Source organism: Moschus berezovskii, chromosome 26 (genome assembly GCF_049115385.1).
Source record: "Moschus berezovskii isolate FMDL1 chromosome 26, NW_MosBer_1.0, whole genome shotgun sequence".
Taxonomy (NCBI): domain Eukaryota; kingdom Metazoa; phylum Chordata; class Mammalia; order Artiodactyla; family Moschidae; genus Moschus; species Moschus berezovskii.
In genome coordinates, this window is record NC_142485.1 from 48,845,592 (window position 1) to 48,861,343 (window position 15,752).

Genomic DNA, 15,752 nt, shown 5'->3' on the forward strand with positions numbered 1-15,752 from the left:
TACTTGATAATCTCAATAAATGCATAAGAAGCATCTGAAAAAATTCAAAATAAAAATTCTCATCAAAGTGAATATAATAAAGATGTGTTTGTTTACAACAAACTCATGATAAACATAATACTCAGTGGAGAAAAGCTGAAAACCTTCTTGCCAAATTGAGGAATAAGACAAAGATGCCAACGCTCACTGCTTCTGTTTTACATATTATTAGAAGTCTTGGATATAGAAACGAGGCAAGCAAAAGAAACAAAAATTGTCCAAATTGGAATGGAAGGAATAAAACTGTCATTATCTGAAGATGACATGCTACTCTATATACAGAATACTAAAGTCTATATGTAAAACTACTAGAACTAATAAATGATTTCAGAAGGGGATTAAGATACAAGTTTAATACACAGAAGTCTTTTGTATATCTATACACTAATAATGAAATATCAGAAAAAGAAAGTGAAAAAAAATCTCATTTGAAGTAGCATTAAAAAAAACTCTAGGAATAGAGTTAACCAAGGAGGTGAAAGACTCATCGTATGAAAACTACAAAATTTTGATAAAAGTGATTAAATATTACTCAAAGAAACGGAAAGATAATCACCTGCTCTTGGAATGGAAGAACTCATATTGCTAAAATGACCACACTACCCAAAGCAATCTACAGATTTAATGCAATCCCTATCAAAATACCCATAGCATTTTTCACAGAACTAGAACAGATAATCCTAAAATTTATAGGAAACCACAAAAGACTCAGAACTGCCAAAAATATCTTGACAAAGAATTAGAAATCTGGAAAAATCGCACTCCCTAACTTCAGACCTTCAGACTTTGTAGTAATACAAAGCAACAGTAAGGAAAGCATACTACTGGCACTAAAACAGACACATGGATCAGTAGAATAAAATAGACAGCCCAGAAAGAAACCCACACACATATGGCCCATGACAAAGGAGGCAAGATTATACAATAGAGAAAAGAGAGACTCTTCAGTAAGTGGTGCTGGTAAAACTGGAAATCTAGATTTAAAAAAATAATAAAATATTCCGTTAAGCCACATACAAAAATAAACTCAAATGGTTAAAGACCTAAATGTTAAGACATAACACTTCTAGAAGAGAACAGGGGCAAAACATTCTTTGACATAAATCATAGCAATATTTTCTTAGATCAGTTTCCCAAAGCAAAAAAAAAATAATAATTGGAAAATATTTTAAAATAGGACATAATCAAACTTAAAAGCTTTTGAACAGCAATGAAAACCATCAACAAAATGAAAAGATAACCTATGGAATAAGGGAAAATATTTGCAGTGTGACCAAAAGCAGTTAATATCTAATATATACAAACAACACATACAACTCAATATTGAAAAAACAAACAACCCAATCAAAAATTGTGCAGAAGATTTAAAAAGACATTTTTCTAAGGAAGAAATACAGTTGGCTAACAAAAAGATCTCAATATCACTAATTATTAGGGAAATGCAAATAGGGAAAAAACTATAATGAGGTATCTCTTCACAGCACTCAGAATAGTTATCATCAAAAGGTATATAAATAATAGATGCTGGAGAGGATTTATAGAAAAGGGAACCCTCCTACACTGTTTGTGGGAATGTAAATTTGTGTAATCACTGTGGAAAACAGTATGCTGCTGCTAAGGTGCTTCAGTGATGTCCAACTCTGTGCGACCCCATAAACGGCAGCCCACCAGGCTCCCCCGTCCCTGGGATGCTCCAGGCAAGAACATTGGAATGGGTTGCCATTTCCTTCTCTAGTGCATGAAAATGAAAGGTGAAAGTGAAGTCGCTCAGTCGTGTCAGCCTCTTAGCGACCCCATGGACTGCAGCCTACCAGGCTCCTCCATCCACGGGATTTTCCAGGCAAGAGTACTGGAGTGGGGTTCCATTGCCTTCTCCGTGGAAAACAGTATGGAATTTTCATAAAAAACTAAACCATGTGATCCAGCATTTCTACTCCTTGGTACATATCTGGAAAAAATGAAAACTCTTAATTTGATAAGATACATGCATCTCAATGTTCTTAGCAGCACTATTTACAATAGCCAAGATGTGGAAGTAACCCAAGTACCAACCAAAAGATGACTGGCTTAAGAAAGTATGAAACGTATATACAATAGAATATTACTCAGTCATAAAAGGAATGAAATTTTTCCATTTGCAACAAAGTGCATGGACTTAGAAAATATTATGCTTAATGAAATAAGTCAGACAGAGAAAGACAAATACTATGGACGACAGAGGATGAGATGGTTAGATAGCATCACCGACTCAAAGGACATGAGTTTGGGTAAATTCCAGGAGTTGGTGATGGACAGGGAGGCCTGGCATGCTGCGTTTCATGGGGTCGTAAAGAGTCGGACATGACTGAGCGACTGAACTGACTGATACGATATTATTCTTATGTGGAATCTAAAAAATAATACAAATAAATTTGAGAAATAGACTCACAGAGAAAGAAAAAACCTTGGGTTTTCAAATGGGAGAGGAAGTAGAGGAGGGACAAATTAAGAGTACGGGATTAATAGATACAGAGTACTATACATAAAATAGATAAGCAGCAAGGATATAGGGAATATACAGTATATATAGTATATATGCTGCATGGGGAAGTATATATAATATTTTTAAAAAATCCATAATGGAATATAATCTGCAAAAAATTGAATACACCTGAAATTAACATAATTTTATAAATCAATTATACTTTCATTAAAAAAGAAATAAAAGATTATAAAGAGTGTAGATGAGGCTAGGAAGAAATAGAAACACTTAGAATGGAATATTATTCATCCATAAAAAGGAACGAAGTATTACATACATTCTTGTTGCTGTTGTTTTGTTTACTAGCCTTTTATTTTTTATTTGAGAAGAGTTGCTTTACAATGTTGTATTAGTTTCTACTGTATAGCCAAGTGGATCAACTTTCAGTTCAGTAACTCAGTTGTGTTCAGCCCTTTGTGTCCCCATGGACTGCAGTATGCCAGGCTTCCCTGTGGATCACCAAATGCCAGAGCTTGCTCAAACTCATGTCCATTGAGTCAGTGATGCCATCCAACCATCTCATCCTCTGTCATACCCTTCTCCTCCTGCGTTCTATCTTTCCCAGCATCAGAGTCTTTTCTAATGAGTCAGCTCTTTGCATCAGGTGGCCAAAGTATTGGAGTTTCAGCTTCAGCATCAGTCCTTCCAATAAACACCCAGGACATCTCCTTTAGAATGGAGTGGTTGGATCTCCTTGCAGTCCAAGGGACTCTCAAGAGTCTTCTCCAACACCACAGTTCAAAAGGATCAATTCTTCAGTGCTCAGCTTTCTTTATGGTCCAACTCTCATATCGATACGTGACTAATGGAAAAACCATAGCTTTGACTAGATGGACCTTTGTCAGCAAAGTAATATCTCTGCTTTCTAATATGCTGTCTAGATTTGTCATTGCTTTTCTTCCAAGGAGCAAGTGTCTTAATTTCATGACTGCAGTCACTGTCTGCAATGATTTTGAAGCCCAAGAATATAAAGTCTCTCACTGTTTCCCCACTTATTTCCCATGAAGTGATGGGACCGGATGCCATGATCTTAGTTTTTTTTTTTTTTTTAATGTTGAGCTTTAAGCCAGCTTTTTCACTCTCCTCTTTCACTTTCATCAAGAGGCTTTTTAGTTCCTCTTTGCCATAAGGGTGGTGTCATCTGCATATCTGAGGTTACTGGAATTTCTCCTGGCAATTTTGATTCCAGTTTGTGCTTCAATCAGACTCACATTTCGCATGATGTACTCTGGATATAAATTAAATAAGCAGGGTGACAATATATAGCCTTGATATACTCCTTTCCCAATTTGGAACCAGTTCATTGTTTTATGTCCTGTTCTAACGATTGCTTCTTGACCTGCATACAGATTTCTCAGGAGTCAGGTAAGGTGAGCTGGTATTCCCATCTCTTGAAGAATTTTCCACAGTTTGTTGTGATCCATGCAGTCAAAGGCATTAGTGTCATCAATAAAGCAGAGAGAGATGTTTTCCTGGAATTCTCTAGCTTTTACTATGATGCAACAGATGTTGGCATTTTGATCTCTGGTTCCTCTGCCTTCTCTAATTCCAGCTTGAACATCTGGAAGTTCTCAGTTCACGGACTGTTGAAACCTAGCTTGGAGAATTTTGAGCATTAATTTGCTAGTGTGTGAGATGAGTGCAATTGTGCAGTAGTTTGGACATTCTCTTTGGCCTTGCCTTTCTTTGGGATTTAAATGAAAACTGACCTTTTCCAGTCCTGGAGCCACTGCTGTGTTTTCCAAATTTTCTGGCATAGAGAGTGCAGCAGTTAAACAGTATCATCATTTAGGATTTGAAATAGCTCAGCTGGAATTCCACCACCTCCACTAGCTTTTTCACAGTGATGCTCCTAAGGACGACATGACTTTGCACTCCAGGATATCTGGCTCTAGGTAAGTGATCATACCATCGTGGTTTCCTGGGTCATTAAGATGTTTTTTGGTATAGTTCTATGTATTCTTGCCCCATCTTCTTAATATCTTCTGCTTCTGTTAGGTCCATACCATTTCTGTCCTTTATTGTGCCCATCTTTGCATGAAATATTCCCTTGGTGTCTCTAATTTTCTTGCAGAGATCTCCAGTCTTTCCCATTCTATTGTTTTCCTCTATTTCTTTGCTTTGATCACTGAGGAAGGCTTTCTTATCTCTCCTTGCTATTTCTTGGAACTCTGCATTCAAATGGATATCTTTCTTTTTCTCCTTTGCCTTTTACTTCTCTTCTTTTCTCAGCTATTTGTTAGGCCTCCTCAGACAACCATTTTGCCTTTTGGATTTCTTTGTCTTGGAGACATTTTTGATCACAGCCTCCTGTACAATGTTATGAAATCTCTGTCCATAGTTATTCAGGCACTCTATTAGATCTAATCCCTTGAATCTATTTGTCACTTCCACTGTATAATTGTAAGGGATTTGATTTAGTTCATAATTGAATGACCTAGTGGTTTTCCCTACTTTGTTCAATTTAAGTCTGGATTTTTCAATAAGCAGTTCATGATCTGAGCCACAGTCATCTCCTGGTTTTTGCTGACTGTATAGAGCTTCTCCATCTTCGGTTGCAAAGAATATAATCAGTCTGATTTCAGTATTGACCATCTGGTGATGTCCATGTGTAGAGTTGTCTCTTGTGTTGTTGGAAAGGGGTGTTTGCTATGACCAGTGCGTTCTCTCGGTAAAACTCTATTAGCCTCTGCCCTGCTTCATTTTGTACTTCAAGGCCAAACTTGCCTGTTACTCCAGGTATCTCTTGAATTCCTACTTTTGCATTCCAGTCCCCTATGATGAAAAGGACATCTTTTTTAGTGTTAGTTCGAGAAGGTTTTGTAGGTCTTCATAGAACCATTCAACTTCAGCTTCTTTGTCATTAGTTGTTGGGGCATAGACTTGGATTACTGTGATATTGATTGGTTTGCCTTAGAAATAAACAAAGATCATTCTGTCACTGTTGAGATTGCACCCAAAGCATTTCAGACTCTTTTATTGACTATGAGGGCTACTCCATTTCTTCTAAGGGATGCTTGCTCACAGTAGTATATATAATGGTCACCTGAATTAAATTCACACATTCTGGTTCATTTTAGTTCACTGATTCCTATAATGTTGATGTTAACTCTTGCCATCTCCTGATTGACCATTTACAATTTACCTTATTCATGGACTTAACATTCCAGATTCCTATGTAATATTGTTCTTTACAGCATTGGACTTACTTCCATCACCAGTCACATCCTCAACTGGGTGTTGTTTTCGCTTTGGCTCCATCTTTTCATTCTTTTCAGCGTTATTTCTTCACTCTTCTCCCCAGCAACATATTGAGCACCTACTGACCTGGGGAGTTTGTCTTTCAGTGTCATATCTTTTTTTGCTGTTTTATATTATGCATGGGGTTTTCAAGGCAAGAATAATGAAGTAGTTTGCCATTCTCTTCTCCAGTGGACCACATTTTGTCAGAAGTCTCCACCATGACACGCCCATCTTGGGTGGCCCTACACAGGCATGGCTCATAGTTTAACTGAGTTAGACAAGGCTGTGATCCATGTGATCAATTTGGTTAGTTTTCTGTGATTGTGATTTTCATTCTGTCTGGCTTCTGATGGATAAGGATAAGAGGCTTGTGCAAGCTTCCTGATGGGAGGGACTGGCTGTGGGGAAATCTGGGCCTTGCTCTGATGGGCAATGTCATTCTCAGTAACTCTTTAATCCAATTTTTTTGTTGATGGGTGGAACTGTGTTCCCTCCCTGTAGTTTCACATGAGACCAAACTATGGTAGGGGTAATGGCAACCTCCTTCAAAAGGACTTATGCTGAGGCTCCCAGGACTGTTGTATTCAGTGTCCCTGACCACATGGCAGCCCACTATTGACCCACACCTTCACTGAAGACTCTTGGACACTCACAGGCAAGTCTGGCTCAGTCTTTTGTGGGATCACTGCTCCTTTCTCCTGGGTCCTGGTGTGCACAAGGTTTTGTTTGTTCCCTCCAAGCATCTGTTTCTCCAGTCCTGTGGAAGTTCTGTAATCAAATCCCACTGTCCTTCAAAGTCAGATTCCCTGGGGGTTCTCAGTCCCTTAGCAGATCCCCAGGTTTGGAAATTTGTTTTGGGCCCTAGAACTTTCATAACAGTGTGATAAATTATTTGCTAAAACTGTTCTCCAGTTTGTGGGTCATCTGATCAGTGGCTCTATGGTGGGGCTAATGGCGACCTCCTCCAAGAAGACTTATGCCACCCACTGCACCTCCCAGGTCTGCTGCAACCAGAGCCACTGTCCCCGCAGCAGGCTTCTGCTGACTAGTGCCTCTGCAGTTGACACTCAAACATTTGAGCCCTCTGAGCCTCTCTGGCAGATATGGGGTTTGATTCTAAATACGATTTCGCTCCTCCTACCATATTTTGGGGCTTCTCCTTTGTCCTTGGATGTGGGGTTTCTCTCTTTTTTTTTTTTCGGTGGGATCCAACATTCTCCTGTCGATGGTTGCCCAGCAGCAAGTTGCAATTTTGGAGTTCTCTTGGGGGAAGATGAGTGCACATTCTTCTACTCTGCCATCTTTGAGACACTATATGTATATATATATCTCCTCTTTTTTGTATTTCTTTCCCACTTAGGTCACCACAGAACACTGAGTATGGTTCCCTGAGCTATACAGTAGGTTCACATTTGTTATCAATTTTATACATTGTATCAATAGTATACATATATCAATCTCAACCTCCCAATTCATCCCACCCCTCCCTTTCCCAGCTTTGTGTGTACACATTTGTTCTCTATGTCTGTGTCTCTGTTTGGTTTGCAAATAAGATCATCTATACCATTTTCCTAGATTCCACGTATATGCATTAATACATGATATTTGCTTTTCTATTTCTAACTTACTTCACTCTGCATGACAGTCTCTAGTACATTCATTCTTATACATGGATGAACCTTGAAAATATTAAGCTAAATGAAACATCAGCCAAAAAAAGCCACTATTATGTGATTTCGTTTATATGAAATGTCCAAAATAGTCAAATTCTGAGACAAAATGTAGATTAGTGGTTGCCAGAGCCTGCAAAGAGGGGTCCTGGCGATTGATTGCCAATAGGTGTGTGGTTTCTTTTTGAGGTGATGAAAATGTTCTAAGATATTGTAGTGGTGATTACACAACACTGTGATATACTAAAAAAAAAAAAAAAAAAACTGAATGTACACTTTAAATGGGTGAATTGTGTGGCATGTGAATTATGTCTCAATAAAGATGTTACAATTTTTTTTTAAATCCTTAACAAAATATTAGTAAACTGAATTTAACAATGCATTACTAAAAGGATCATACATCAAGTAGTGCTTATCCCAGGGATGTAAAGATGATTAAATATATGCAAATCAATCAATGTAATACACCGTATTAACAAACTGAAGAATAAAAATCATATGATAATCTCAATAGATGCCTAAAAAGCTTTTGACAAAATTCAACATTTATTTATGATAAAACTCTCCAGAAAGTGGGAATAGAGGAAACATACTTCCAATGAATAAAGGCCAACTGAGAGCTAACAAAATGACAAACTGATAGCTAACAGCATACTCAATGTGAAAAGCTGAAAGTATTTTCTCTGAGATCAGGAACAAGACAAAGCATTCCACTCTTGCCACTTTTGTTCAACATGGTATTGGAAGTCCTAGCCAAAATAGAAAAAAAAAGTAATAAAAGGAATCCAAATTGGAAAGGAAGATGTAAAATTGTCACTTTTCGCAGATGACATGGTACTATACATAGAATACCCTAAAGATGCCATGAAAACACTACTAGAACTCATCAATGGGTAAGTTGCAGGATATGAAACTAAGACACAGAAATCTGTTGCATTTCTATATACTCACAATAAACTATGAGAAAGTGGAATTAAGAAAACAATCCTATTTACAACAACATCAAAAGAATAAAACACCTAGGAATAAATCTAACTGAGGATATTAAAGACCTTTACACAAAAAAAACTATAGAACACTGATGAAAGAAATTGAATATGACACAAGATATACCATCTCCATGGACTAGAAGAATTAATGTTAAAATGACCATATTATCAAGGCAATCTACAGATTCAGTGCAATCCTTATAAAAATAACGTAATTTTTTACAGAACTAGGACAAATAATTCTAAAACTTGTGTGGAAACACAAAAGACCCAAAAGAGCTATAATAATCTTGAAAAAACCAGAGCTGGAGGTATCAACCTCCATGATTACAAGTTGTACTACAAAGCTACAGTAATCAAAACACATTGGTACTGGTACAAATGGGCTTCCCTGGTGGCTCAGACAGTAAAGCATCTGCCTGTAATGTGGGATACCTGGATTCGATCCCTGGGTCAGGAAGATACCCTGGAGAAGGAAATGGCAACCCACTCCAGTACTCTTGCCTGGAAAATTCCATGGGCAGAGGAGTTTTGTAGGCTACAGTCCATGGGGTCGCAAAGAGTCGGACATGACTGAGCGACTTCACTTCACTTCACAGAGCCTGTAGACTCCAGGGCTGGTTCACCTCAGGCCAAAGAAATAACAGGGAGGGATCACAGCCTCACCCATCAGCAGACAAGTGGATTAAAGTTTTACTGAGCACCAGAGCAAGACTCAGTTCTACCCACCACCATGGTAGACATGGTAGACAAATGGTAGACATGGTAGACAAATGGTAGACATGGTAGACAAATGAAGACAACCTAAGAGATCTATGGGATAACATTAAATGCACCAACATTTGCATTATAAGGGTCCCAGAAGGAAAAGAGAAATGACCCATGAGGTTGCAAAGAGTCAGACACAATGAAGCCACTAAGCATGCATGCACATGTTATGTATGAAAGTTGTTAAGAGGGTCAATCCTAAGTGTTCTCCTTATGAGGAAGATAATGTTTTTATTTGTTTAATTTTGTATCTTTATGAGATGATGTAGGTTCACTAAACTTATTTTAACAATCATTTCATGATGTATGTAGTAAGTCTAATCACTTTGTTGGATAGCATAATCTTGTACAGTGCTGTATGTCAATTTGTTGTTCAGATGACTTGGCAACTCCATGCTCCATGGACTGAAGCAAGACAGGCTTCCCTCTCCTTCACTATCTCCCTGAGTATGCTCACTCATTCAGTCAGTGATGCATCCAACCATCTCATCCTCTGCCACCCACTTCTCCTCTTGCCCTCAATCTTTCACAGCATCAGGGTCTTTTCAAATTAGTCAGCTCTAAAGGAGATCAGTCCTGGGTGTTCATTGGAAGGACTGATGCTGAGGCTGAAACTCCAATACTTTGGCCACCTCATGTGAAGAGTTGACTCACTGGAAAAGACTCTGATGCTGGGAGGGATTGGGGGCAGGAGGAGAAGGGGACGACAGAGAATGAGATGGCTGGATGGCATCACCGACTCGATGGACATGATTTTGAGTGAACTCCGGGAGTTGGTGATGGACAAGGAGGCCTGGTGTGCTGTGATTCATGGGGTCACAAAGAGTCGGACAATACTGAGCGACTGAACTGAATGCATCAGGTGGCCAAAGTATTCGAGCTTCAGCTTCAGCCAACAGTCCTTCCAACGAATGCTCAGGGTTGATTTCCTTTAGGGTTGACTGGCTGGATCTCCTTGCTGTTCAAAGGACTCTCAAGAGCCTTCTACAACATCATATTTAGAAAGTATCAATTATTCAGCACTCAGCCTTCCTTATGGTCCAGCTCTCACACCTGTACATGACTACTGGAAAAACCATAGATTTGACTATATGGATCTTTGTGGGTGTAGTGATGTCTCTGCTTCTTAATATGTCATCTAGGTCTATCATAGCTTTTCTTCCAAGGAGCAAGTGCCTTTTAATTTCACGGTTGTGGTCATTGTCCACAGTGATATTGAATCCAAGAAATTAAAATCTGCTACTGTTTCCATTTTTCCCCCCTCTATTTGCCATGAAGTGATGGGACTGGATGCCATGATTTTAGTTTTTTGAATGTTGTTTAAAGCCCACTTTTTCACTCTTCTCTTTTACTTTCATAAAGACGGTCTTTAGTTCCTCTTCATTTTCTGCCATTAGGGTGGTATCATCTGCATTTCTGAGGTTGCTGAAATTGCTCCCAGCAATCTTAATTACAGCTTGTGATTAATCCTTCCCAGAACTTTGCTTAATATACTCTGCATAAAAATAATCAGCGTGACAATATGTAGCCTTGACCTACTCCTTTCCCAATTTTGAACCAGTCCATTGTTCCATTTCCAGTTACTTCTTGACCTGCATACTAGCTTCTCAGGAGGAAGGTAAGATGGTCTGATATTCCCATCTCTTGAAGAATTTTCCAGTTTGTTGTGATCCACATAGTCAAAGGCTTTCACGTAGTCAATGAAGCAGAAGTAAATGATTTTCTGGAATTCTCTTGCTTCTTCTATGATCCAACAGATGTTGGTAATTCGATCTCTGGTTCCTCTGCCTTTTCTAAGTTCTTGGTTCATGTACTGTTGAAATTTAGCTTGAAGGATTTTGAGAATAACCTTGTTAGCAGGTAAAATGAGCAGAATTGTATAATTGTATAGTACTTTGAAAATCCTTTGGTATTACCTTTCTTTGGGATTGGAATGGAAACTGACCTTTTATAGTCCTCTGGCCATTGCCGAATTTTCCAAATTTGCTGACATATTGAGTGCAACACATTAACAGCATCATCATTTAGGATTTGAAATATCTCAGCTGGAATTCCATCACCTCCATTAACTTTCTTCATACTAATGCTTCTTAAGACTCACTTGACTTCACACTCCAGGATGTCTGGCTCTAGGTGAGTGACCACACTATTGCGGTTATCTGGGTCATTAGGACCTTTTTTGCACAGTTCTGTGCATTTTTTTTCCCACCTCTAAATTTTTTTTCTGCTTCTGTTTGGTCCTTTCCATTTCTGTCCTTTATTGTGCCCATCTTTGCATGAATGTATGTCAATTGTATCTCAATAAAATTGCAAGGAAAAAAATACATCATTATCTCCAAAAAATGACAGTTTTACTCCTTCCTTTACAATTTTGTTAACTTTTGTTCCTTTTTCTTGCTCACTTGCTGTGGCTAAGACTTCCAACACCACGTTGAATAAAAGTGGCAAGAATCGGCATCCTTGTCCTTTCTCATTCCTGATCTGAGAGGAAAACTTTATAACATTTCCCATTTAATGTGATGATAGCTGAGAACTTGTCGTATATTGCTTTTATTATGTCAAGGTACATTCCCTTTATACTCCATTTATTGAGGGTTTTTATCATAAACGCATGTTGAATTTTGTCAAATGCTTTTTCTACATCTGTTGAGATGATTGTATGATTTTTATCTTTCATTGTATTAATGTATCACATTATTTTATGAGCAGATGTTGAATCATCCTTGCATCCTTGGAATAGATCTCAGTTGAAATGGTATATGATACTCTTAATGTATTTTTAAATTAAGTTTGCTAATATTCTGTTGAGGATGTTTTCATTTGTGTTCGTTTGGGGTATTGTTTCATAATTTTCTTTTCTTGTATCATCTTTGTCCAGTTTTATTTTCTGGGTAATTTTGACCTGGTTAAATGGCTTTGGAAATGTTCCTTCCTCTTTTATTTTCTAGGAAGAATTTGAGGATTGCTATTGATTCTTTTTTGAATGTTTGGTAGAATTCAACAGCCAAGAGCCATCTGTTTCTGCACTTTTGTCTTTGGGGAAATTTTTTGATTACTGACTCAGTATCATTACTTGCAATCAGTTTGTTCAGATATTCTATTTCTTCATGATTCAGTCTATATTTTTAGGAATTTGTTCATCTCTTATGTTTCCACTTGAGAAATAGTTCACAGTAGTCTTTATGATCCTTTGTTTCTTAGGTGTTGGTTCAATCTCTCCTCTTTCAGTTCTGATTTTATTGATGTGAATCCTGTCTCTTATTTTCTTGGTATGTCTAGCTGGTAATTTGGTGATTAAGCTTGTTTTAATTTCACTGATTTTTTCCGCTTTCTTTTTAGTCTCTATTGCATTTATTTCAACTCTGATCTTTATTATTCCCTTCTTCCTACCAACTTTCCGTTCCGTTCCGTTCCGTCGCTCAGTCGTGTCCGACTCTATGCGACCCCGTGGACCGTAGCCTACCAGGCTTCTCCGTCCATGGGATTCTCCAGGCAAGAATACTGGAGTGGGTTACCGTTTCCTTCTCCAAGGGATCTTCCCTACTCAGGGATTGAACCCGGGTCTCCCGCATTGGAGGCAGACGCTTTAACCTCTGAGCCACCAGGGAAGCCCTACCAACTTTAGGCTCTATATTTTCATTTTTTCTAATTCCTTGAGGTACAAAATTCAGCTGTTTATTTCAAATATTTCTTTTTTCTTAATGTAGGCATTTATCACTATGTACTTTCTTCTTATGGGCTGCCCTGTTGGCTCGGTGATTAGGAATCTGCCTGCCAATGCAGGAGATGTGGCTTTGATCCTTGGGTTGGGAGGATCCCCTGGAGAAAGAAATGGCAAATCACTTCAGTATTCTTGCTGGGGAAATACCATGCACAGATGAGCCTGGTGGGCTCCAGTCCATAGGGCTGCAAAAGAGTTGGACACAACTTAGAGACTAAACACAACTGCTTTTGTGGTATGCCATATGTTTTTGCATGCTTTTTTAAAAAAATTTTCATTTGTCTTAAAGTTGTTTTTATCTTTTGATTTATTCATTGACCCATTGGTTTTTCGTTAGCATATTGTTTAATCTCCACATCCTTGTGGATTTTCAAGTTTTCTTCATATAATTAATTTGTAGTTTCATAGTATTGTGGTTAGGAAAGATGATTTTAATATTTTCAAATTTATCAAGACTTGTTTGTGGCCTTATATATGACTTATTCTCGAGAACGTTCAATGTGTGCTTGAGAAGAATTTGTATTCTGCTGCTTTCAGATGAAATGTTCTGTATGCATCTGATAAAACATCATTTAAAGCCAAAATTTCCTTTGAGTTTTTTCTAGATGATCTATCCATTAATGATAATGAGATATTAAAATCCTCTGCTCTTAATATACCCTGTACATCCCTCCCTTTCAGTTGGTTAATATTTACATTATAATTTAGGTGCTTTTATGTTGAGTGCATAAATATTTACAAATATTATATATTTTGTTAGGATTTTTTTGGATTTTGTTGGATTATCCCCTTTATCATTATATGATGGCCAGTTTTTGTCTCATTACAGTCATTGTTTTAAAGTCCGTTTTGCCTGATATAACTTCCCTTGCCTTCTTTTGCATTCAATTTGCACAAAATACCTCCTTTCATCCTTACATCTGTGGTGAGTCTCTTGTGGGAAGCATATAGATAAGCCATGTTTTTCTATCTCTTCAGCCACTCTATGTTTCTTGATTGGAGAATTTAGACCACCTACGTTGAAAGTAATTACTGATAGTTCAGTTCAGTTCAGTTCAGTCACTCAGTCGTGTCCCACTCTCCGCGACCCCATGAATCATAGCACGCCAGGCCTCCCTGTCCATCACCAACTCCCGGAGTACACTCAAACTCATGTCCACAGAGTCGGTGATGCCATCCAGCCATCTCATTCTCCGTCATCCCCTTCTCCTCCTGCCCCCAACCTTTCCCAGCATCAGAGTTTTTTCCAGTGAGTCAACTCGTCGCATGAGGTGGCCAAAGTATTGCAGTTTCAGCTTTAGCATCAGTCCCTCCAATGAACGTCCAGGATTGATCTCCTTTATAATGGACTGGTTGGATCTCCTTGCAGTATAAGGGACTCTCAAGAGTCTTCTCCAACACCACAGTTCCAAAGCATTAATTCTTCGGCGATCAGCTTTCTTCACAGTCCAACTCTCACATCCATACATGACCACGGGAAAAACCATTGCCTTGACTAGACGGACCTTGGTTGGCAAAGTAATGTCTCTACTTTTTAATATACTATTAAGGTTGGTCATAACTTTCCTTCCAAGGAGCAAGCGTCTTTTAATTTCATGGCTGCAATCAGCGTCTGCAGTGATTTTGGAGCCCAAAAAATAAAGTCTGACACTGTTTCCACTGTTTTTCCATCTATTTCCCATGAAGTGATGGGACCAGATGCCATGATATTTGTTTTCTGAATGTTGAGCTTCAAGCCAACCTTTTCACTCTCCTCTTTCACTTTCATCAAGAGGCTTTTGAGTTCCTCTTCACTTTCTGCCATAAGGGTAGTGTCATCTGCATATCTGAGGTTATTGATATTTCTCCCAGCAATCTTGATTCCAGCTTGTGCTTCTTCCAGCCCAGCGTTCCTCATGATATACTCTGCATAGAAGTTAAATAAGCAAGGTGACAATATACAACCTTGACGTACACTTTTTCCTGTTTGGAACCAGTCTGTTGTTTCATGTCCAGTTCTGACTGTTGCTTCCTGACCTGCATACAGGTTTCTCAAGAGGCAGGTCAGGTGGCCTGGGATTCCCATCTCTTTCAGAATGTTCCACAGTTTCTTGTAATCCACACAGTCAAAGGCTTTGGAATAGTCAATGAAGCAGAAATAGATGTTTTCCTGAAACTCTCTTGCTTTCTCCATGATGCAGCGGATGTTGGCAATTTGATCTCTGGTGCCTCTGCTTTTTCTAAAACCTACTTCAACATCTGGGAGTTCACGGTTTACATACTGCTGAGGCCTGGCTTGAAGAATTTTGAGCATGACTTTACTAGCGTGTGAGATGAGTGCAATTGTGCGGTAGTTTGAGCATTCTTTGACATTGCCTTTCTTTGGGATTGGAATGAAGACTGACCTCTTCCAGTCCTGTGGCCCCTGCTGAGTTTTCCAAGTCTGCTGGCATATTGAGTGCAGCACTTTCACAGCATCATCTTTCAAGACTTGAAATAGCTCAACTGGAATTTCTTCACCTCCACTAGCTTTGTTAGTAGTGATGCTTTCTAAGGCCCACTTGACTTCACATTCCAAGATGTCTGGCTCTAGGTCAGTGATCCCGTTATCGTGACTATCTTGGTCATGAAGATCTTTTTTGTACAGTTCTTCTGTGTATTCCTGCCACCTCTTCTTAATATCTTCTGCTTCTGTTAGGTCCATACCATTTCTGCCCTTTATCGAGCCCATCTTTGCCTGAAATGTCCCCTTGGAATCTCTAATTTTCTTGAAGAGGTCTCTTGTTTTCCTATTCTGTTATTTTCCTCTATTTCTTTGCATT

General features: G+C 38.6%; 1 protein-coding gene across 1 annotated transcript in view; it reads right to left on the minus strand.

Moving 5' to 3' along the window:
- LOC129537450 (diacylglycerol kinase kappa-like) overlaps positions 1–15,752 on the minus strand; it is a 148,478-nt gene that overhangs the window by 76,752 nt on the left and 55,974 nt on the right.